Raw genomic sequence first — 26,065 nt, 5'->3', positions numbered from 1 at the left:
TTGGCAGATTCTCCCAAATTATACATTTCCTATTTTCAAAATAAGACCTCATTGTCTTTTAATTCTTTTTTTTCTTTTTTTATTATTCAAATGAATTTATCACATCTGTGGTTGTATAATGATCATAACAATCTGATTTCACAGGATTTCCATCCCACAGCCCAAGCACATCCCCCCACCCCCCAGACTGTCTCCTCTGGAGACCGTAAGTTTTCAATGTCTGTGAGTCAGTATATCCTCTGCAAAGAAGTTCCGTCTGTCCTTTCTTCAGATTCCACATGTCAGTGAAAGCATTTGATGTTGGTGTCTCATTGTATGGCTGACTTCACTTAGCATGATAATTTCTAGGTCCATCCATGTTGCTAAAAATGCCGGCATTTCATTCTTTTGATGGTTGAGTAATATTCCATTGTGTATATGTACCACATCTTCTGGATCCACTCCTCTATCGATGGACATTTAGGTTGTTTCCATGTCTTGGCTATTGAAAATAGTGTTGCAATGAACATCAGAGTAAATATGTCTTTGCAAGTCGTGGTTTTCTCTGGATAGATACCGAGCAGTGGGATTGCTGGATCAGATGGTAGTTCTATGTTTAGTTTTCTGAGGAATCTCCATACTGCTTTCCACAGTGGTTGCACCAATTTACAATCCCACCAACAGAGTAATAGGGTTCCTTTTTCTCTACACCTTCTCCAGCACTTATTATTTGTAGACTTTTGGATGATGGCCATTCTGGCTGGTGTAAGGTGGTCCTCATTGTGGTTTTGATTTGCATTTCTCTAATAATGAGTTTTGTTGAACATCTTTTCATGTATTTTTGGCCATCTGTATATCTTCTTTGGAGAACTGTCTGTTTAGATCTTCTGTCCATTTTTTGATGGGGTTGTTTGTTTTTTTGGTATGGAGCTGCAGAAGGTGTTTATAAATTTTGGAGATGAATCCCTTGTCAGTCAATTCATTTGCAAAGATTTTCTCACATTCTGTGGGTTGTCTTTTTGTGTTGTTTAGGGTTTCCTTTGCTGTGCAGAAACTTTGAAGTTTTGAGTAGGTCCCATTTGTTTATTTTTCTTTTTATTGTCAATACTCTGATAGGTGGATCTGAGAAGAGGTTGCTGTCGTTTATGTCAGAGAGTGTTTAGCCTATGTTTTCCTCTAGGATTTTGATAGTGTCTGGTCTTATATGTAGGTCTTTAATCCATTTGGAGTTTATTTTTGTGTATGGTGTTAGGGAGTGTTCTAATTTCATTCTTTTCCATGTGGCTGTCCAGTTTTCCCAGCACCACTTATTGAACAAGCTGTCCTTTATCCATTGTATATTCTTGCCTCCTTTGTCATATATTAGTTAGCTGTAAGTGCATGGGTTGAATTCTGGGCTTTCTATCCTGCTGCACTGATCTGTATGTCTGTCTTTGTGCCAGTACCATGCAGTTTTGACGACTGTTGCTTTGTAGTATAGTCTGAAGTCCAGGCGCCTGATTCCTCCAGCTCCATTTTTCTTTTTCAGGATGTCTTTGGCTATTCTGGGTCTTTTGTACTTCCAAACAAACTTTAAAATATTTTGTTCAAGTTCTGTGAAAAATGTCCTTGGTAATTTAATAGGGATTGCCTTGAATCTGTAGATTGCCTTAGGTAGTATAGTCATTTTGATAATATTAACTCTTCCAATCCATGAGCATCAAACCCAGGTTTTGAAAGGGGGGAGCAGGAGTCAAAAATGCTCTGTGGTGAAAGTGATACTTAAACTGAAACACATGAAGCTATCAACTAGTCAGAGGGCAAGGAGAAAGATACCAGGATTCCAGATTCAAGGAATAGCAAATGCCCCCAAATAAACAAGTAGACCACATACTGGGAACAGACAGGACTTCAATAAGCTTAGAAGGAAAAGCACAGAGGCAGCACTGTCAAGGTTTGCTTCTAGAAATGTAAGCAGCTGCTCATCTTAAACAAACAACTGACAGACATAGAGAACAGACCTGTGGTTCAAGTTCAAGGAGAGGAGGGAGTGGGATGGACAGAGAGTTTGGTGCTAGTAGATGCAAACTATTACATTTAGAATGGATAAGCAAACAGGTCCTACTGTACAGCATGGGGAACTGTATCCAGTCTCTTGGGATAGACCATGATGGAAGATAATATAAGAAAGGGAATGTATGTATATGTGTGACTGGGTCTCTTTGCTGTACAGCAGAAATTGGCACAACACTGTAAATGAACTATACTCTAAAAAAAAAAAAAGTACACAGATATCAAGTGAATATGTGTATACCATCCCCAACAAACAAAATAAAATCCCTAAATTATTCAGGTAAGCCAAAAAACAAACAAACAAAAGGCAAGGAGTTCCCTTGTGGTGTCACAGGTTAAGCATCTGGCATTAACACTACAGCAGCTGGAGTTGCTGCCGTGGCATGAGTTCAATCCCTGGAAGCAGGAGTGGCAGGGAAAAAGAAAAAAAAAGACAAGCAAGCCTGAGTCCCTTAGCTGAGGAGGGACTTCATCTCTCTGCTTCCAGGAGCTTCTATTCTGTGACTTGCTTTTCTTGTCAGGCCATCATTGATTCTTATCTTATCCCAGGTTTTCTCTTTTGGGAGATTCCTCTCTGTGCCCCACAGTTTACTGCTCTAATTCCTCCAATGTGGAATGGCTCATGACATCACTGGGTTGAAAGCTCCTGACTGGCTCTTTCTAGCTATCTCCTTTTCCTAACCTAAAAGACACTGCTCAGACTCCTCTGTCTGAGACTGATACCAAATAACTATTTGTCTTGAGCAACTTTGGGTCTGAGGGTTCCATGTCCTGACTTGAGTGTGAGGTGATCCTGTCCTGGCAAGGAATTTCTGGAAAGTGGCCACTTGCAACCAGTCTGAACGTAAAAAGGAAAATCTCACAGGCATTTTACTGTTGTGGCGGAATGAGCTATCAAAATTTATGATTGAAGGGGACTTTCCACTTTTCCAGGAGGATATGGAGTGGAATCATTCCAGAATAGAGAAATATGAGCCTTTTAATTTTGAAAAAGACTTTGATTTGGGTGTAGGGAGAATAGGGAGCATGTGTGTGGTAACTGTTGCCTATCTTATGCTTACTGTGTCAACATTTTTCAACAAGCATATTGATCAACTTCCTTTAGAGTTCTGGACTTTAATGTCACCTCAATTCATTTTGCCTCAAGATACAAAAATATTAGTATATGTCATTGTCTTCCTTTTTCATATTTTCATTGTGAGGTTAAGTATTCATCATTAAGTTACAGATAAAAGTACTGCCAAAAGCTTTTCAGGACTGTGAGTGACTAAGTTTATTGAGTAAGAGTGTGGATAATCTAGTGGAATATGCATTGTGAATAGAAGTGAGTTTTATAAGAATGGAAATAGAATTAAAAGGATTAAGAATTTTCACACATCTTCATCTTGCAATTAATTTCATCTCATTCTGTACCAACTTTCTTCAACTTTTTAGAATCTTGGCTCATTTAATTTCTCTTGGCCTAGAAAAATGTATTGGCCCTCTCTCACCCCACAAATATTTTTCCTTATTCATATATGGACAAAAAAAACCTTTCCAGAGTCTTTACATATTCTCTTGAATCTCATAACTCCACATGGATTTGTCACATACACATGTATTATATAGTCTCTGGCTTTGCCTGTGTGTATGGGTGTGTTTCTCTTAGTTCATTGAGAACAGAGAGTACATTACATTTTTTGTTATTCACACATTTTTAGCACAGAGAACATGACATAAAATCTTATTGAATGCATAGGCAAACCTTGATATTATTCCTAAACATAACTAGATACTTGCTTTGTGAAATGTGGAATACTAATTTCTTCATATTTGTGTTTACATCCATAAAATAACATTTGCTAATTACCTTGTGGATAAAGCTTAATGATTATTCTAATAATGTTTCCTTCTTGAGGATTTGTAAGAATGTGCAGATGGGGAGGGTGGAAATTACACAGTCCTTTCCATTGCATCAATTACTTTAAAACAGAGGTTAAGCTCTTGGGGAGAAAAATCAAATTTCATAGTCCACATTGGCCCTGTTAGTACACTCCAGAAATAATCCATTAGCTGTTTTTTCTTAAGACTCTTAAAACTAATAAATGGATCTCCTAAAGAACTTAACTTACTCAAATGAAAAAGCTGTTCCTGTCCACATACAGGACATTTATTCACCCTGCTCAGTAGTAAGTGCAGCAGAGTGGAGATCAGTGTATAAACTTGATTAGGGGCAAACATTTCTAGATGTAGCTAACTGAGAATTTAACCTCCTGCATAGATTTTGACTGTGAAGTTTCGATTACCAGTTCAGCTCTATTGCACTTGAATAGTGGGGATGGGGATGTGTCTGTAACCATGTATACCTGTGGGTTTTTTGTTGCTTTTGTTTCTGTTTTTATTTTTTTCTTTTTAGGGCTACACTTGCAGCATATGGAAGTTCCCAGGCTAGGGGTTGAATCAGAACTACAGCTGCTGGCCTACACCACAGCCACAGCAAAGTGGACTCCGAGCCACATTTGCAACCTGCACCACAGCTCACAGCAATGTCAGATCCCCAGCCCACTAAACCAGGCCAGGGATCAAACCTGCAACCTCAGGGATACTAGTCGGATTCAATTTCGCTGAGCCACAATGGGAACTCCTACACCTGTGTTTAAATCTTGACTCTGTCTTTCAATGTGTTCAAGGGCAAGTTAGAAAATTTCCCTAAACCTCCATTTCCCCTTCTATGAAATAAACATAACTATGATACTAACTTCATGGGCTAGTTGTGAGGATTACAAAATGCTATGAGCAGAGCCTGGGAAATATAAAATATTCAATGAAAGAAAACTTTGACAACTAGTATCACTACCATTACTGTTATGACTTGTATTCCCACCACAGTTATTAATGGAGAAACCTGATCTTCCTAGGTTAGAGAGCTCTTAGAGGTCTTCTAACTCTGCTGTTTTCTACTCAAACACTTAAATTTCTTCTACAATATCCCTAATACATGGTTATCTAGTAAAGTCTTCTTTACTTGAAACTTGCCCAAATTGGGAACTCTCTAATTCTTATGATAGCCCATTTTATCTTTGGAGGGTTTTGATTGCTAGAAAGAACCTTGTGTGTGTGTGTTCTGTATATTCACTCTATGTGCTATTTGTGGCCATCATCCATTGGTTCAGCCAAGTGGGAATATCGAAGAACAACTATAGTTTTCCTTCCTGTGACAGTCTTAATGTGCATGAGAAGGCAACCACCATTCTGATTCTAGACTCAGAAAATCATTTTTTGAAAATTTCAAAATTGAATCTGTTCCTGTTTTTTCTTTTTTTCTTTCTTTTCTTTTTGCCTTTTCTAGGGCCATCCCCACAGCATATGGAGGCTAGGGGTATAATCAGAGCTGTAGCCACTGGCCTACACCAGAGCCATAGCAACGCAGGATCCAAGTGGGATCCAAGCTGCATCTGCGACCTACACCTCAGCTCACAGCAATGCTGGATCCTTAACCCACTGAGAAAGGCCAGGGATCGAACCCACAACCTCATAGTTCCTAGTCAGATTCGTTAACCACTGTGCCACAACGGGAACTCCTGTTCCTGTTCTTTTTATTAACCTTCACCACAGTAGCGACCCAAGCCACAGCAGTAACAATACCTGATCTTTAACTCACTGAGCCACCAGGGAACTCTGAATCTGTTCCTATTCTGATTGTTGTTCCAACACATGACCAAGTTTGAGATCTCTTAAAGAATGTGATATTGGGACTTGACAACTAACCAATTCAGGGTAATTATTACAAACCAAAGTCTCTTTAGCTATTTTGGAAGTCTCTTCTACTGTTGGTTCATATTAGACTCACAGTACTAAAAACTCCAAGTCTTTCCACTTTCAAATCGGGAGATATTTTTGTTGTCCTTTCTAATATATTTTTAAGAGCTAGATCAAAAAGCAAAATTCACATTTTTATTCAACCCATCTTTAAGAAGTTGAGTTGGGCAAGACTGAAGTAGAGTCTTACAAGATATTACCCTTTACAGTAAACAGAACCATAAATAAGCACTCTTCTCATATGGTCTTACTCTCAACTTATTAAATATCCTTTCTTCCAGATCTCATATATGGCTTTTAACTACTAAAGATGTCATCAGGATGTTGTCAAATGTATTGCAAGAATTCTGATACACTACATCTGTAGATGTTTCCTTCATACCTGGATAGTAACTATACAAAGTGAAATTTACCTCTATCCATAGCTTTCCCTCTGCAGACTCCTGTTAGTCATAGTTTCTTCTCTATACTGGGAAAAAATCATTATGAATTGCAGTTCAGAGTTTCTCTCAGTGTTGATTATGAGGTTATAAAAATATACCACTTTTAAAAAATTAAATTAAAAAAAATCTCAGAAAACACATGCACCTTCTCTTCTTTCCATAACTAAAATAGTTCAATAGTACTCTGAGTACTATTAGCACAATAATTCATCTACATTTAAAATAAATACAAGTTTCCCCTTTCTCATTGAAAAGTCACTTTATTTTCATAGAAAAAAACAGAAAAATGGAAAGGTATATACTTACAACTGCTTACATTAATTACTACTTTATCTGACTCTAGATTTGGCTGTGAGGTTGACATAATTTTATTTTGCATTCTTCACCTCACGTTTTGGTTATGACTCCCTCAGTACATATAGTTTATGTTTACCCAAAATTGTAGGCATCTAACTCACTCTAGAAGCAAGGAGATACTAATTTTGAAACTCCTATTTACTTATTAAAATGAGAATATGTTAAAAGGAGACAGAATGCAATGGCTTAGACAAAGCTTATTAGCCTTTCTGAATAAAATATAAAATCTAGACCGTAAATTCCATGTTAATGGGTTTAACAAAAGGTGATTGGTTTAGGAATAAGAAAGGAGGAAATGAAAGACATCTTTAACATCATTTAATAAGAATCTCTTTTCTTCTTGATTCACCTCCTCAATCAACAGACATTTGATTGAACAGCTACTGTATTTCATACATTGTGCTAGGGACTCAAAGATATTTAAATGTGATCCTTGGCTGCAGATCCCTCACAGGTCAACAGGGAAGAGGCCTATAAAGAACAGGAGAGTACAGTGTATTCTTCTAAGTGTTAGCATTGCCGTTAAGTATAAAAAAATCATGGGGAGTTCCCGTCGTGGCGCAGTGGTTAACAAATCCGACTAGGAAGCATGAGGTTGCGGGTTCGGTCCCTGCCCTTGCTCAGTGGGTTAACGATCCGGCGTTGCCGTGAGCTGTGGTGTAGGTTGCAGATGCGGCTCAGATCCCACGTTGCTGTGGCTCTGGTGTAGGCCGGTGGCTACAGCTCTGATTCAACCCCTAGCCTGGGAACCTCCATATGCCACGGGAGTGGCCCAAGAAATAGCAAAAAAAGCAAAAAAAAAAAAAATCATGGGACAACATAGGAGAATCACGGAATCCAATTAGCAATTGGGAAGTGATTAAAAAGCCTCCTTAGAGAATACAATATTCCAAATAAAACTCAAAAGATAAATAAAAAATAGCCAGTCAAGATGTTAACCCAGTTCTAGGTTCTCATTTTTTTTCTTTCGCTTTTTTAGGGCCACAACTGTGGCATATGGAAGTTCCCTGGCTAGGGGTCTAACTGGAGCTATAGCAGCGGGCCACAGCCACAGCCACAGCCACAGCCACACAGAATCCAAGCTGCATCTTCGACCTACACCACAGCTCATGGAAACACTAGATCCTTGGCCCACCGAGAGAGGCCAGGGATCTAACCTGCATCCTCATGGATACTAGTCAGATTCGTTTCCACCGAGCCACAATGGGAACTCCTCACTTTTCTTTTTGTAATAGTTCTCCAACCAATTTAAAATAAATAAATAGCATACAAAAAAATAAATAAATAAAAAATTTAAAAAAAGCCAAACATGAGTAAAAATGGCTGGGGCAGAGAAATAGGAAATAGAGCATAACAAGGTTAGGAATAAAAGAGGTTGAAGAAGGAGAGGAATTCTAGGGGAAAAAAGCCTACGTGTTTAAAAGCACTGAAACATTATGCTTTTGGTGTATTCAGGGGACTCTAAGCACTTAGATACAGGTGGAGAGTAGATGATGGTTTGACAGGTGTACGCTGGGTACCAGGAGAGTTGGGGTGAAGAGGATGAAGCTAGATGGTAACCTGTGGCCTGATAATGAAGGAATTTCTCCACCATGTTTCATCTTTGTAAAAATTTTAAAAAGGGAATAATGTGATCAGATGGGCATTTTAGAAACAACAAATTTGCACATTACTCAGGATGTATGGAATGTATCTAGAAATTTGGAGACACTGACCTGTTTCACCCACACAGGTTCAGTTTTTATGACTCACTATGAATACGATACAAACTTAATCATGGTGACTGCCAAATCCCAAGGTCAAGGGACTTTGTAAGCAGCAGATGTGAACTCTAAAAGCTCAGCAGAATATCAGATAGTCTATGTGTGCTTCATAGATGGAGATTTTATTTTTATTTTATTTATTTATTTATTTATTTTGGCTTTTTGCCATTTCTAGGGCTACTCCTGCAGCATATGGAGATTCCCAGGCTAGGGGTCTAATCGGAGCTGTAGCCACCAGCCTACACCACAGCCACAGCAATGCAGGATCCGAGCTGCGTCTGCAGCCTACACCACAGCTCGCGGCAATGCCGGATCCCTAACCCACTGGGCAAGGCCAGGGCTTGAACCCATAACCTCATGGTTCCTAGTCAAAGATTTGTTAACCACTGAGCCACGATGGGAACTTTCAGATGGAGTTTTTAAAGATCGATCTTTTGTTCTAGTCACTGTCGATACAGTCAGCTGACCTACTATGAAGAATCACTTAAATTTTCAGAATATCTGGGTGATCTTCCATGCTATAAGTTTTTGCCAATTGCTTTCCCCTAGAAAAACACTTTGAAAAACACATCTATAAGCTGTTGGATAAATATATTTGCAAAATTATTTAGTCTTTTCTACAAATGTAACAGGAAAAATTGTTTGCTTTAATGAACATATTATATTTTTCAGATGAGCCAATTTTTAAAATTAAACTAAAGCAAATAGGTAGTCATAATTCACTTGTCTGGGGGTCATTCATCTGGCCTACCTGGAACATCTAAAAACCTACAGATGAGAAAAAAGTCTTACCGAGAAGTCAAATAAATATCCTTACTCTCTACACCAAAGCTTGAGTAGCTTCCTTTCTTTGCATCTCTTCATCAAATTCCATCTTGGTGTGTTTTAGCAAAACACTAAACAAGTTTGCTAGTTACAATTTTCTAATTTGTACCTGATGGATGACACTTATTGTGAATGAGTACATTTGAGTCAGGGGGATGGTTGTACATGTGCTTTTATGGTGTTGCATATTAGAGGCATAGACTAACCAGTACTTGATGATAGGAGAGAAGCAAGTATTAGAGACAAAGAAAAAAATCCTAAATCAGACAAAAATATTTTTCAAATGGCAGTAAACTGTAGCCATTTATGGAATCATTGTATCTTCCCTAAACAGACATCCCATTCATTTTGTTGACTTTTTTCCAAGGAAATATGGAAGAGTCCATTTTATAAGGATTTTTCATACCAATTGACCAAAATATATTATAAATATTAAAAAATAACCTTCAGTTATCAGCTAAATCACTCACATCTGGGATACCTTCTCCCAGATACTTGATAGGTGAATGAAGTTCTGCAGTTTTTGCTTAAATAATAATTTACATTGTAAATGTTCATTACCACTTCTAAGCAATACATTCATTAAACAGTAATTTATTGTCACATTTCCCAAAGTATTTTTCATAATAAAAAATCAATAGTTCTAGGGAAAGGCAGGAACCCAGGGCTAAATAACACAATAATACTATTTACTAAGTGCTTACTATGTGCTTTCCACTTTGTACGGTACATAGGTGGTTTCATTTAATATTTATAATAAACACAGGATGCAGCTATCCTATGATTCCTAATTTACACTTGTGGAAACAGAGCCTTGAGAATCTGGCCCAAAGTCACAAAGCTAGTAAAGTAACTGAGCCTATTTCCAAACTCAGGTTTGCATTACTAAGCTCTGTGTTGTCTTTCACTATACTGCCATGTATCGTCAAGGCTGCTGAACTCCAGCCATTGTCATGCCTGCAAATGACACACTGAAGCCCTTTCGGGATAAGTATCAGGTTGCAATTGGCTGCTTCTCCCCAAGCAGCTGGTTATCTGCTCAAGTGCCAAGCTGCTCTATCTTTTATCTTTTAACACTTTCCATTGTCAGAGTGTCTGCAGTTTGCTGCCTGGCACTGGTTGGAATAAGAAACTGTTGTTGCTCTTGCTGCCACCAGCCCAATTGTAAGTTATTTTCCTTGTGGTCAGAGCTGCCACCACTATTTCTCATCTCCATCACTTACTATACCAAATGATCACTTTCCTCCCTTCTGGAAACCTCTGTCTACTGTACGACTTTTGTACATGAATTGTGGATTTCAACATCTGATGCAAAGTCCCACATTATTCTATAAGAATGAGGATCAGAGTTCACTAAATACAGCCTCTATTTCTCACCATTTTGCAACAATACTTATAATTACTAGATACATTAGGACCACTTCGCTCATTGAGACTCTCCTTAGGAGTTTTCCTTTCAGACTAATTCTGGAAACCAGAGGGTTTCTGAAAGCTGAAGGTTTGATAGCAAGTGTGTGTGTGTGTGCAAAAGAGGGATGAGGAAATTTAGAGATTTAAGATCAAGATCACTCAGGTCAATCAATAGATTGATTAAATCCCAGGAAACTATTTACCACTGGCTTTGTGTTCCTGACACAAGTTAAGGATCTGAGTAATGGGCACATATTACGATCTTGTTTGATAAAGGAGAACACAAAGGAGACTCAGTGTTCAAAGCAGAAGAGGACAGGAGATGGGCAGCAGAGAAACAGTCTTCTCATTCATACTTGGCTTAGATTTTCATCAACACTTTAGTGAGCAAATATTGAAATTTAATACCAAAAACTATACGAGTCACACTGTCATATCATTTTAGTTTATATATTTATAGTCTTTAAGAAGAAGATTTCCTCATGCATTTTCTTGACCATGACATTCCTTTACTTCAACATTTGTGTAATTGCTAGCTATATTCAAGCTCTATTTTTCTTAGGGGCCTTTGCAAAGCATTCTAGGACATAGTGATTTCTACTTTCCTTGGAGATTTTATGATCCTTACTACTTATCTTAGTAATTGTTTATATACTGTTTTAAAATATGGGGTTTCTTCAAAATTTAATATGATGCAAAGTAGGAGAGCTTTTGATGAGGGATTAATTGGAAGCCAAGAGACTATTTTAAAACATCTCTTTCCAAGTACTTGACCAAGAAAAATGGAAGAATGGAGAAAAGAGTACTTCTGTGAATTCTTAATATTCATGAAATACAGAACTTCAACCATGTTGGTGAGTTTTTTTCAGAACTTCTAGAATGTTTTCCATAGCAAGGTCAAGTCTTGGGAAAACTCTTTTGCTTTGCATTTTCTCTAAAGTTGAGAACTATTTGCACTGTGACACACTGCTTTGCTTTTCTTCTCCCAAGTTTCTTTCTGTATGTACAAAGTGTCTCTTGCAAGATACAGACCTTGTCATCTACTGCTATAATAGGATAGCATTTTCATTGAAATATTGTCCAAGTAGACAATCTTTGACTAAAGTCTCTAAGTCAAATAACTCTGGGAAATGCTGCATAACCTAAGCTTTACTTGACCAGCATTGAAAAATGTTTGACATCCTCTAATACAATATCAGGCATAATTTCAAACTTTGGCAAAATAAAAGTTAACTCGCAATTATATAAGAAGTTGTCAATATTGCACACTATTTGTCAATCTTAAGGTCAGTAAGACACATCACAAATAACAATGTATTTTTAAGGGAAGAATTTAGTGCCATCACAGTTTTAAATATAACTCGTAGAGATAGCCTGCTATCACCACTGTAACCAGTTCCCTTCCTTCTATCTCTCTATTTCTTTAATCACTTTGGGAAAGCAAATCCCTATGGTGGCATACCATTACAACAGAAGATGATAACAAAACTGCTCAAGAAGCGAACACTCAAAGTGTAAATTGCTTTTGCTCTAATCATTCCTCACTCTACTGCCTATATATTTCTAAAATAATTAATTGATTGGCTCAAAGTGAAGGAATCCATTATATTAATTAATTTTTTTTTTAATGAGTGAGCTCAACATAAGCAACTTAAGACAATTAGTTCATCTTGGTGTATATTAAGTCCTCTTCTCTCCCCCCTACCCACACATAAAATATATTTCAATGAAAATACATTGTAACTTCCATAATATATTAAAGGCAAATGGACAAGCTGGGCATATTTTGCCTTTTGTCTCTGTTTTTAACTGATTTAAGCAAAAGCTGTTCTGCCGGTCGATGTGGATTTGTGTATTGCAACCTGAGTGTGGCTAAGTAACTAGAAATCTCCAGATTATACACTGAGAAATATGAGAAAAAAGTACTTTAAAAATGTATTTACTTTCAACCTATTCAAACCTTGATGTTCAATTTTTGGTACAATTTTTCATTTGACATACTTTCACTGTTTATGGTATCTACTCTTACTATATTTTGTAACATTATTATAATGCTTTCCAGAGGTTAGTATTTTTCAACTTCAAACACAGAGCAAAGCGAGACAGAGGCCAAGTGTCTTTATGGACTTAGGGAAGAGCTTTCGAGATTTTAGATAGGACAATGCTTAAATGGACGGGATGGGGAAAGAGTATGCTAGAAAAATGCTTTGTGGGGGGGCTTTATTTTCTTAAGTATAAAACAGTTAAAACAGTTTTCTTAGACACCTCTAAGGGAGGTAAAATATAGGCATATTTATAATGGTACCTGAAATTCTTCTAAGTTTAAGAATAAACATTTCTAACTCTTAGATACCCTTTAGTGTTCCTTGGGCTTCTTCAGAACTAAGGTCATAGCTGTGCTGGCAAATGGCACAGTTTTAGCTGCACTTAGAGTAAAGGCTACATTGTTAGAAATGTTGATTGTTCTAATTCACTGCTTATTAGAATCATTGGCATGAGTGGCACTCCAAGGAGGTCCATGTGTCTTCTGTTCTCAACACTTTCCTCCCAGATGAATAAATAGTTAACTGTATCTTTTACTTTTATGGGTATCAACTCTGCCCAGAGGAATGTTTTATGTTATACATTATAGAAAATACATAAACATATAAAATAATAAATCATCAACTTTACTGTAATTTGATCTTTTAGATCAACTATGATATAATATACCCTCATTCAATAATATAGAGGGAACTACATATTTGGAGTCCAGATTAAGAAAGACAACTAGTTTGCCACAGTTTTACTTTGCTGGTGTTTTAAAAGCCAGATGATCTAAGAATACACACATTTACTTATCTCACAAAGACATAATCACACTGTCATCCATTTTTGAACCACAAAAGATGGATAGAATAACATGTGCTTAAAATGGATTCATTAATTATCAGAATAGATAAGTGTTTCATCAGGTATATACAGCAGATAACGTTTATCTTTTCTCATAGAAGAAAAAGATTAAAGTAATTCTTCTATACATATTGGAAAGAAAAAAGCCTGTTCCACTGAGACTTTCATAATGTGACACTAGATAATATACTTTGCTACAGATGGCAAAGTTACACAAACATAGATACAGATGACTTATTTCATATTCAGCTCAGTCAGCTGAATGCTAGAGGAAAGCCACTCTTTCCCACCGTAACTATTACACAGCATTTATTTTGTTTCATTATAAATATGGAGTCACTATAAAAATCTCACAATAGTTGGGGGTTTTATTTTTTTTCCAGCGTGCCTTTCAGAAATTGCATGGGATTTTCCCCAATACTATACAACAGGTTGTCAATACCAATGATAAGATGCTCAATGGTGACTGTTGTAATACAGCATTGGACTTGCAAGGGAGTAAATCATCAGCTGATACTTATTGTTTCTTGCTCTATATTGAGGTGCTAGATTAAAAAATAATTTTATGTTTTTCCAAAAAATTTCAATGTACCTAGTAAAATCATTGTTTTTTCTGTTCATTTTTTCCTCAATGAAAAAATCTGCTTTTTACTAATAAGTTTTTTAAAGCTCAAGGATCCTATTCACCTAAGAATGTTTAAATGCATCTGAAAGGAGAAATAATATTCCTTAATTGCTGACAATTTTTTTTGTCAGAAATGATTTTGGCTAACACGAGCCTAAAGGTAAAATGGAAGTGAAATCAAATTTTCCCTGGATAATAACGATGTTATTTAACAGAATGCATGATCATAATACATTTCTTACAGATTCCTAAGACTACTGATAAAATAAATTTCACAAGTCCATTCATTTGCTTTCTCATGAGTATGTTAAACTGCTCGTTTGTTAATGAGTTAATTTCTCTTGACTATGTTTGTTCTCTATTTCACACTGTTGTTCTGAAGAGCACTCAGATCACATGACCAAACATAGCTCTATCCCTTTTCAAGTGCCTTTACTTTGGAATATCTGGCAATGTTTTCTAAGAAGTTAAAAACATATTTCATGTACAAGAATTCTATGTTTCCATTTATACACTTTTGAATTGGCTAATCTTTTGTAATATATTGTAAAATACCTATTGAGTTTACTTCTGCCGTTTGTTAACTGTATGCCATCTGATTACACAAGGAATGTTCTCTCTGAAAGGTGAAAAAATACTCTTTTTTTGTCTATTAGTTTCTAAATATCTGATAAATACAACATTTGTTTGTTTGTGGCATTCAGTTTAACTGCATTGTCTCATGTCAGATTTACACTTATAAAATTCTATGCCATCAAGTTCTTTGAAACCCAGTGTGTATTCTGAGTGTGTGCGATCATGCCAAACAACTTAAATTGTAACACCATTGACTGGATAACATACTGTTCTCTATGTATGCAAGGCACTGAATAATGTATTACTGCTTAGGGCAGAGATGCATGAAATAATTCAGTTGTTAGTAAACTACTTAAATGCACTTTGCCAACCTGAGTGAAACAAATGGGTAGAGATATTAAAAGGCAAATACCAGAAATGAAAACAGTCAGATTTGTGTGTTGTTTAATTTTAACTGCACTCTACTAGTGGAATGTGAATTTGCCCTATTGAAATCATTATCAATTCATTTGCAGACTCAAATAAACATTGATAAAGGGCTCCAGGGAAACATAAATGGCAAGAATGCTTGAAACAGGAATACAGAGACAGGCCCCTCTTTTGGGAAGACAAAGCTTTTTTTGCAAAGGTTGTGCTGACAATTTGTGTTTCTACAGATAGTTAAGAATGTTTTAATAGAGTAAAAAAACTTTAAATAAGTCAAAAGGGAGAGAGTTAATTTCTTGCTATTTTGCTAAAGCTGAAGTAAACTTCTAAAAATATTATTTTAAAGTCATTGGATATTAAGTGTATAGCTGTTACTGGAAATGAGAAACACAATTATACAAAAAATTAAGAATTTTTGAACTGCCTATGAATAATCAGATATATTTTGGCCAGTGCCAACCACCACCTCCAAATTGAAATTACTCATGGCTTACTGACCCAATGGTATTGCCCATGTTGGTTTAATAGAAAATATTCAAAAGCTAATTTTGTGAAAAGTGTTTGTTAAAAATAAATTTTAAAACAAATTTAATTAAAACCTAAAATTGACAATACATTATAATCTTAATATAAAATAATAAATAATGAGAATAAATTCACTTTGGAAATAATCTTTCCAAAACACTTTTTTTCTTTTTTCCTTGTATAACATTATCACACTCAGTACTTTTATCCATGTGGGCAGAATTGAATATTTTAGTCCTAATTCGATAGTTAACTTGCATGAGATTGTGAAAATCTATGACACGTAGAGAATTATTTTATTGATTCAAATGCATATTTTTGCCACAGCAAGTAGAGTCCTTTACTCTAAAAGTCAATGTAAATAGCGAGCGAGTACTCAATTCGCTAATTACTTTAGATTTAGCTTGCAGCCGATTGAGTGACAGACATTTTTCTGAGTCTCTCATCCAGCCTCACTCCAGATTAGAACTGGCACCTTCCCCTATGCAAATGAACATCTAATTAGAGACACCTCCCAGTTAATAAGCCACTTTCTTATCACCAGTTATATTACCTGACAAGCCCTTTTATTTCCAGTCCTGGCCCACCAAGAATCTTCATTCATTTCCTCTTCTTCTTCTCTGCAAAGTGAACTGATCCCGCATAATCCCTGGAATAATGTAGTTTCTCTTGTGGAAGACCGGCTTCCCTCTCCCCCTTTTACATCAAGCTAATGGAGCCAGTAGGTATCCTATTGATCTTTTCTCTATATGGTTTCCACAAGGATTTGACAGACTTCCTTACAGGTTAAACATCCAGGCTTTCTGAAGTGGCTATAAAGCTTTGTTTTTGATTTTTTTCTAACTTTTTTTTTGAAACCCTTGCTCATCTGTAATCTTTAAAAGCTCAGTTGATGCCATGCAGAGCAAAGCCTTATTTCTTTGCAGAACTAATCTCGACACTGTCTAGTGTTGAGTACAGTTGTCTGATTCAAATCTTCTGTTACAAAGCAGATGACATCTAGCTAGATGTCACAAGAAGAGCCTAACAATGACAATTCACTTATCCCTTAGAAAGAATCAATTCTCCCACAATGCATCTGTCAGAAAACTCTCACTCAGTAAAAGCAATTTTTCTAGCTGTCTGACACTGTAATTGCTCTTAAATTTTCAATGAACGTTTTACAAGGACTCCCCTGAACCATGATGAAAAACTTAACTTTTTTCTAAAAATGAGAGGCTGACAGGATGAAAGAGGTCTTTCTCTTTAAAGCCTTGCTTACTTGAGTAGGAATTCTTTCATATCATCAACAAGCTGTTGAATAGAGGATAGATTACTTTCCATTTATTTCATCAATCAGATTAAAGGCTCTCCTTCACAATGCCCTTTAAACAAGAGCTGTTTATGATGCCCTCACAGGTTTGACTTTAATGTAGTATTAAATCACGATGGACAGTGGAGTCGGTAAGGAATATAAATATGACGAATATCTGACAACATTTAAGCATTGCATATATTTCGGTCATTATCTTCATTCTCGTCATAAAAGAGAGGTAAACAGAAGAAGAAAAACAGCTATAGATTAGCTATTCTTTGGTCTGTAAAAAAATTCAACACAGTTTCCTTTTATGGATCGGTAAGCAGAAATGCCAAGCATAGCAGTGATTTTTTTTTTCTCAGACCAGTAATTTAAAAGAAAAAAAATCATTTAACAAGAAAGAAGAGATTTCTTTATTTCTATTCTTTTCTCAATACGTATTTTTAAGCTTTAAAAATAGCACTTGGAGTCCATGCATTCTTGATGAGTTCAGTCTAAAGACTTTAGAGGGTAAAGATAATACTCTATTTTAAGATTTTCCCAAAGTAAAACAGGGCAAAAGAGCTGTTGATGATTTTATCAGTAATATGAGAGTCAGAGATGTATGTGTCAAATAGGTTAAAATAATTGATTTAATATGTATTCGTGTGTTAATGTGTGTATTTGGTAAGTAAATGATAAAAAATATAAAGTCATCAAAATTCCATAATTCATTGTATGACACACCTGTGATCAAACCTTCTGTCAGAGGTGCATGATGATATTGCAGCTTAAGATAAAAATACTTTTTTTTTTTTTTTGCGTTTTAGGGCTGCACCTGTGGCATATGGAGGTCCCCAGGCTAGGGGTCTAGTCGGAGCTACAACTGCCGGCCTACGCCACAGCCACAGCAACTAGGGATCCAAGCCATGTCTGCCATCTACACCACAGCTCACAGCAATGCCAGATCCTTAACCCACTCAGCGAGGCCAGGAATTGAACCTGAAACCTCACGGTTCCTAGTCGGATTTGTTTCTGCTGAACCACGATGGGAACTCCCTAAAATTGCGTTTTAAATTTCAATCACTAATATGAACTGCAGCAAATAGAAGGGAAATTATATTGTAATTGTAGAATGAAAAAAATCAAATCATGGAAAGGTATGTCATAGCCATCTTGTCCCATATTCCACCCTATACACGCAGCTCTGGTATTTCCCTCTTTGGCTGGAATATCTTTAATAACTGGAATCTCACTATATCCCCTGGCAAAATATCCCCTGAAAATTCTATCTGTCAGAAAGTACTTTCCTAGTACTGAGTCTAAATCTTTATTATGTGATATATTACCCATTGTTCTGTAGGCCATTGTTCTTATCTAAACTAAATTTTAAAATGTATGATAGTTGAAACAGTAAATATTGAAGAATTAAGACAGTTGCTTTTTGGAGGACAGTTCGCCAGCCCTCTCTATCTTCCCTTTTGAAGCTAATCACTGTCAGTTTCTACAGCAGTTTTTCATGTGTTCATTGCAACAATTTCATAGGAAAAAAATCTCCTAAGCATTCTTTTCTTCCAGTTTTATTGGGATAGAATTAATATAAGCACTGCATAAGTTTCTGGTGTATAGTACAATGTTTTGACTTACAGACATCATGAAATGATTATCACAATAAGTTTAGTGAAGTTCCATCATGTCATATGGATACGACATTACAGAAATAGAAAAAAAAATCCTTTTCCTTGTGATGAGAATTCTGAGGATTTACTCTCTTAACAACTTTCATATGTAATTCCCAGCAGTGTTAATTATCTTTATTATGCTATACATCCCTAGCACTTATTTATCTTATAACTGGAAATTTGTACCTTTTGACAGACTTCATCTAATTCCCCCACCTCTGGTAACCACAAATCTGATCACTTATTCTATGAGTTCATTCATTTGGTTTTGAAGTATAATTGACCTACAACATTATGTTAGATTCTGCCACTCAACATAGTAATTGAATATTTTTTTTGTCTTTTTGTCTTTTTCTAGGGCTGCACCCGTGGCATATGGAGGTTCCCAGGCTAGGGATCTAATTGGAGCTGTAGCTGCCAGCCTACGCCAGAGCCACAGCAAGGTGGGATCCGAGCCGTAACTGTGACATAAACCACAGCTCATGGCAACATTGGATCTTTAACCTACAAGAGTGAGGCCAGGGATCGAACCTGTGACCTCATGGTTCCTAGTTGGATTAGTTAACCACTGAGCCACGATGGAAACTCCAGTAACTGAATACACATTTCAAAATGATCACCATGATAAATCTAGTTATATCATCATCAAAGATATTACACAGTTATTGACTATATTCCCCACACCATAGATTTCATACCAGTGTGACTCAACTATTTGGCAACTGGGAATGCATACCCCTTAACCTCCTCATCTATATTTTTTCTCTCCCAATTCCCCAGCAAACATCAGTTTGTTTTCTGTATCTATGAGTCTGTTTCTATTTTCTTATGTTTGTTCATTTGTTTTGTTTTTTAGATTCCACATACATAAAAAATCACACAGAAATTTTTTTCTAACTTATTTCACTCAGCATAACACCTTCTAGGTCTATCTATGTTGCCACAAATGATAATATTTCATCTTTTTTATGACTAATACTGCATCATATATATTAATATATTTCATATAAAAATACCTTTATTCATTTACCTATTGTATAGCCAGTTTGCTTCCATATCTTGGGTACTGTAAATAATCCTGTAATGAACATTGGATACACATATCTTTTCTAATTAGTGTTCTCATTTTCATTAGATAAATACCCAGGATTGGAAGTGCTGGCTCTTATGGCAGTTCTCTTTTTAACTTTTTTTGTGGAATCTCCATACTGTTCTCCATAGTGTGTGCACCAATTTACATTCTCAGAAACAGTGCACTGAGGTTCCCTTTTCTCCATATGCTTACCAACACTTATTATTGGTTTCGTCTACATTGCATTTTATCTGCATAGGATCATTGAATTCTCTATGAAAACCATGCTTTTTATTCAGAGAAGAAAATTGAGGCACAGTAAGATAAAATAAATTGACCAATTCATACAGTTAGTAACTAGAGAATCAAAATTTAAGTTGATGTTTGTCAGAGGCCAAAGGCCACCATCTTTACATAATTCCCCCCTGTCATTAGTCCTTCCTATACCTCCATGCCTTATCTGTTTACCTTCTAATTTTACATTTCTCTAAATTGGGCAACCATAAAAGTGGAATCAAGAAAATAATTAGGGTGATGGGACTCTGGTTCAGACAAGAACTATGATGGCTATGAAGAGAATAGTGGCTGTGGATTTGAGGTCTGAAGATGAGTGGACAGATATTATATATATCTTGATCTACTAATACTTTCCTCTGTCTCTGTCTTCCTTTTTTTCCCTCCATCTCTCCTTCTTTCTCTCCTTTCTGTCTTACTCACACACATATACATTATTTGTTAGCTTTCCCTTCCCCACATAATATGTTCTAAATTGTGGCATCTATGTCATTGATAAAATATTCGTGATGGGTAAGGTTGAAAACTATACTCTTTGACATTCTTCTTAGAGACTTCCCTGCTGGTTAATATCAACCTATAATTGGCATTCTTTCTGTTAGTATATAAATTCCCGTGGATAAATCTAGTAGGCAAGTCCACTTTTCCTCAGTTTATCAAGAAGAATCTTGGTAAAGTATCAAATGCCTGTACTTCATATACTTTGTGTATGGTATTATCCTATTAGGACCATACCAGACACGGTGGCTAATTTGATGAGATTTGTTTTAGTGATTAAAAAGGAAAACATTCCTCTGATTTCTCATTTTAAAAATCCTATTCAAGGCCTAGTTTATATAGACATGAGTCATTATTCTCTATCTGCTCTTTGTTAATCTTATGTCTTATACTTTCTACATATGCTTCTTAAAAAAATCTGAATTAATCCAGAGATTCTTAGGCATGGATTTCTTGATGAGTACTGGGGATGTAGGAATAGTTTTTAGCTATGAAGTGAGAATTTTCTTCTGGGAGACCTCCTTATTTCTGTAGGTATCTTTTTGCCTAGTGTCTCATTTCTTGGATTCATATGTTCCTTTCTTTATTTACTCTGCGTTTTGGCCAGGTTTGGGTACATCACGTGGGGAAAAGAATCTCATTGATTTTATTTTCCTTCTATTAATCTGTCTGTTCCTCATTATTTCCAACTTCACTACGAAGATTGAGAATTTCAGGTAAGAGCCCTGTTTCCTCTACCAATACCTACCAAGTTACATACATTGATCTGTCTGAGGCTCTTTCTGCCATCTTCTCATGTGGCTGCCATGCTTCTTCATCCTTGAGGTACCCGTTGCATTGATCTTTCTCTCTGTCCTATGTCTGCAAACTCCCCTAACTGCTTTGTACTGCTCTTAGCAGATAAACTGGATTAAATTTCTTCCATAAAAATATATATAAAACCTATGTAACAAAAAGTCCACTGTCTCTAATTATTCTCTTTCCCCTTCTTCCCTATTACAGCCAAAATTATTTTTTGTGTGTCTTTTTTTTTTTTAATAGGGCCACACCCACAGCATATGGAGGTTCCCAGGCTAGGGGTCAAAACAGAGCTGTAGCTGCCAGCCACAGCCACAACCACAACAACATGGGATCTGAGCCATGTCTGTGACCTACACCACAGCTCACGGCAACACTAGATCTTTAACCCACTGAGCGAGGCCAGGGATTGGACCTGCATCCTCACGGATACTAGTTAGATTTGTTTCGGCTGAGCCACGATGGGAACTCCTACAGCCAAAATTCTTGAAAGAACCCGACCTTTCCTCCCTCGCTTTCAGTCCTTGATCTATTAGAATTAAGCTTTGGATCAAGCTCTCTAAGATTCCTCTGTCCATATCCCTCTCTCTTAGTTCATTTTTCTTCGATATTTGACACTATAACCAAGTATGTTTGAATTCCAGTTACTACATGTTCTGGTTACTTCTTAGAAAGCTCATCTTTTTCTTCTTGCACTTCCAATATGATTTTCCCTTAGGGTTTCATTTTTCAGTTCTCTAATCTTTTTCACATCATATCTTCTCCCTAGGTGATCTCATTCAGTCCAAAGTTTTAACCACTATGAAATCTTTGTCTCCATCTGAGGTTTCTTTTTGAATTTTAGATTCAAGTATCTAATCATAACTGTATAATTTCCCCTCATTTCCTACTGCCTGAACGAATAAAGCTCATACTTCTTTCCCTATTTGGTTTCTTGCTTATTTTCTTCCTGGGTTTGAACCCAGAAGGGAAGTATGACTGACAGCTAATGAGCATATCATGGAATTCTCCTGAAAGGAAATATCAGGGGCTGACACTCATGGCTGTAGAATGAGTAGGAATAATAAGATGAAGTTCATCTAGTTTCTCCACCTATACTATACCCTCCCACCTGCCCAAATTTGCCACATTCCCTGGCTTCTATCTTGTTACAATGGTTAGTGGATGACTTTTATCAGCTCTGATCCAAAGCAATCAATCACCTTCACCAAACTCTGAGATACCAGCTGCTCTCACCTTCCCAACAGCTTCATCCCTGAACATTTTTCCTTTTTTTATACCATCAATTTCTTTTTATCTATATTGGATCATTGCCATCAGCCTACCCACCTTTTTTTCATACCTTCCAACCTTAGAAAAATATTACCTTGGCTTCATATCCTTCTTCAATAATGTTTTCATTTTTTTGTTCTCTTTCCAAGCTAATTTTGAAAAGATTTTTGAAAATTTTTTTCTAATTTTCTAGTAATTACTTCTATTTTCAAACTTTGAAATTTCCCATCAAATCTACTGTGAACCATACTCTGAAACTACTCTTGCCAAAAGTCATCAATTACCTCAAATCTAGAAGTTATTGTTCTGCCTCCAGTTTTTCTTTTCATCTTTCAATAGCCCTTGACAAAGTTAATAATTTTCTATTCTGACCACAGTATTTTAAATTACTTCTTTCATGACTCCAAGCACTCTAGATCTTTATTAACATGCTTTACCTAAAAACAAAAACAAAACCAAAAAACAAAAAAATTTTTTTTAAAATTTTTTTATTTTCCCACTGTACAGCAAGGGGGTCAGGTTATCCTTACATGTATACATTACAATTACATTTTTTCCCCCACCCTTTGTTCTGTTGCAACATGAGTATCTAGATAAAGTTCTCAATGCTATTCAGCAGGATCTCCTTGTATATCTATTCTAAGTTGTGTCTGATAAGCCCAAGCTCCCGATTCCTCCCACTCCCTCCCCCTCCCATCAGGCAGCCACAAGTCTATTTTCCAAGTCCATGAGTTTCTTTTCTAAGGAGATGTTCATTTGTGCTGGATATTAGATTCCAGTTATAAGTGATATCATATGGTATTTGTCTTTGTCTTTCTGACTCATTTCACTCAGGATGAGATTCTCTAGTTCCCTCCATGTTGCTGCAAATGGCATTATGTCATTCTTTTTGATGGCTGAGTAGTATTCCATTGTGTATATATACCACCTCTTCCGAATCCAATCCTCTGTCAATGGACATTTGGGTTGTTTCCATGTCCTGGCTATTGTGAATAGTGCTGCAATGAACATGCGGGTGCATGTGTCTCTTTTAAGTAGAGTTTTGTCCGGATAGATGCCCAAGAGTGGGATTGTGGGGTCATATGGAAGTTCTATGTATAGATTTCTAAGGTATCTCCAAACTGTTCTCCATAGTGGCTGTACCAGTTTACATTCCCACCAACAGTGCAGGAGGGTTCCCCAAAAAAACTTTTGACATAGGAAAAAATCTACAGTATATCGTTTTAAAATTTATTATATTTTTAATTTCATTGTCTGTCTTTGTCAGTAGAATATAACCTCCATAAAAACAGGGACCCTGAAGTTCCTGCTGTGGCACAGTGGGTTAAGAATCTGACTGCAGTGGTTCAGGTCACCGCATGAGGGTAGCAGGTTTGATCCCTGTCCTGGCACAGTGGCTTAAAGATCTGGCATGGCCAGTTTGGATTCAGTCCCTGGCCAGGGAACTTCCATATTCCATGGATGTGGCCATAATAATAATGATAACAATATTAATAGTAATAATAATAAAGAAAAGAGATTCTTATCCATTTTAATATCCACTGATGAGTCCTAAGTGCCCATGACTGTCACATATTAAGTGCTTGATAAATATTTAAATGAATCAAAGAACTTCTTGTGAACACTTGCTTTTCTTGAATTTTAGTACAGTCTAATGATTTTGCTTCTTCCTTCCTACCCATCCTTTTGTAGTTAGCTCTAAATTTTACAGCGCCTAAAGGCTGAGTTCTTAGCTATTTCTCTTCATTAACCATAATTTCTTCTTAAGTGGTCTTATCTAGGCTTATGGATTTAACCACCTTTATTCCATGGAATCCTTAATTTATAAATACAGTCCTGAACTTTCCCTGAAATTTAATCTCATACGCCCAGCTGTCTTCTTGACAGCTCCACTTGGATATCTAGAAGGGACCTTATCTTAACATTTCCAAAATAAAACCTTTAATTTCTATCCTTATTTTACTCATCCCACAGTTTTCTCCATCTTATATATACCATCCCCCAATTGTTCAAGCCTCAAACTTCAACTCATCCTCCATTTGTCCTTCTCCTTATGTCACATTCGAAATCCATTGCTATTTACCCTGCCCGGTCAACGTCAAATTTCCTGTTTCTCTTTTTTCCCACATAACGTTTTTTCCTGCCATAGTGATCTTTTAAAAGCATACATCTTGGCATGGCACAGCCTGTACCCACCTGCGCCATTTAAGACTCTTTAATATCTTGCCATTGTACAAGGAAATAATTCCAATCAGATCTGGGCGCTGTCTCCTCATTTAATATGACAGCCCCTTTAACTCATTGCTCTCCAACTATACATCTATCTTTCTGTTCCTCAAATGTACAAAACTTTTTTCTACTTTAAGACTTTTACCTTCGCTATTTTCTTTCTAAATTGCCCTGCCCTCACAGTCACAGGACTTGGCTCTGTATTGTCTTTCAGATCTCAGGTGAAGTGTCACCTCTTCAGAGTGATCTTCCTGAATGTTATTTACAGTAGCAACTGGCTATTCTCCATGATACCACCTTATTTTATTTTCATCAGAAAACTTATTACTATAATATATATGAGTACAATTTTTAGATCAGTGCTCTTTGCCATAGCTATCTGGAAGTTTCATGAAATCAGAAACCTTGCCTTCCTTGTTCATTACCCTAAAGTCTGGAGCAGCTGTACCCAGACAACAAGAAACGTTTTTTAATAAAGGCGTGAAAGCCTTTTTGTTGGCCACACTGGTATGTCAATGCACTTTTATTTTTCTCCTTCCAGTATATTCTAAGTGACATTACCACAGTTTGGACTCCATTTCTACATGTATTAGATCTCCTGATTCAATCTCATAGATCATTAAAGTTCTATTTTCCTCTCCATCTTCTAGTCTTTGTGCTTTCATTTGTGTAACCTCTATAAATCTGTATTACTAGGTCACTGATTCTTTGTGTGTATGTGTAGACAACCTTCTGTAAAGCCCATGTAGTGACTTTCTCGGTTACGACATTACATTTTTCTGTTCTAAGATTTTCATTTGGTTCTTTTTGTACAGCTTCCATATATGACCTGAAATTCAATTTCTTCACCCATTATATCTATCTGTTCCTTTAGGTTCTTTAATATATGTCATCTTAGTTGTTGTAAACTCTTATCCTCTAATCTCACCATCTTGGTTATCTTGTCTGCTAATTTCAGTACCTTTGTTATCACTGAGACTGCTCCTAAATTCACTTCTTACCCTGCTCTTCTCTGGTCTATAGGTTAAATTTTCTTCTTTCTCTTCTATGTCTAGTAGTTTTTTATTAAATACTGAACATTGTATATGATAGAGAAACGGTGAATTCTGTTATCTTTCTTTGTAAAACGGAGAATTTTGTTCTAATAGGTCAGTAAATTATTGCAGATTACCTTAATAATGCGAAGCTTGCTTTAGGTTTTATGAAAGAGGATCTATTTAAGTTGTATCTTTATTCTTAGGCCATATTCCTTTGTCTTGGAACTTGGACTTTA

Source organism: Phacochoerus africanus, chromosome 1 (genome assembly GCF_016906955.1).
Source record: "Phacochoerus africanus isolate WHEZ1 chromosome 1, ROS_Pafr_v1, whole genome shotgun sequence".
NCBI classification, from domain to species: domain Eukaryota; kingdom Metazoa; phylum Chordata; class Mammalia; order Artiodactyla; family Suidae; genus Phacochoerus; species Phacochoerus africanus.
This window is presented reverse-complemented; position numbering follows the sequence as displayed.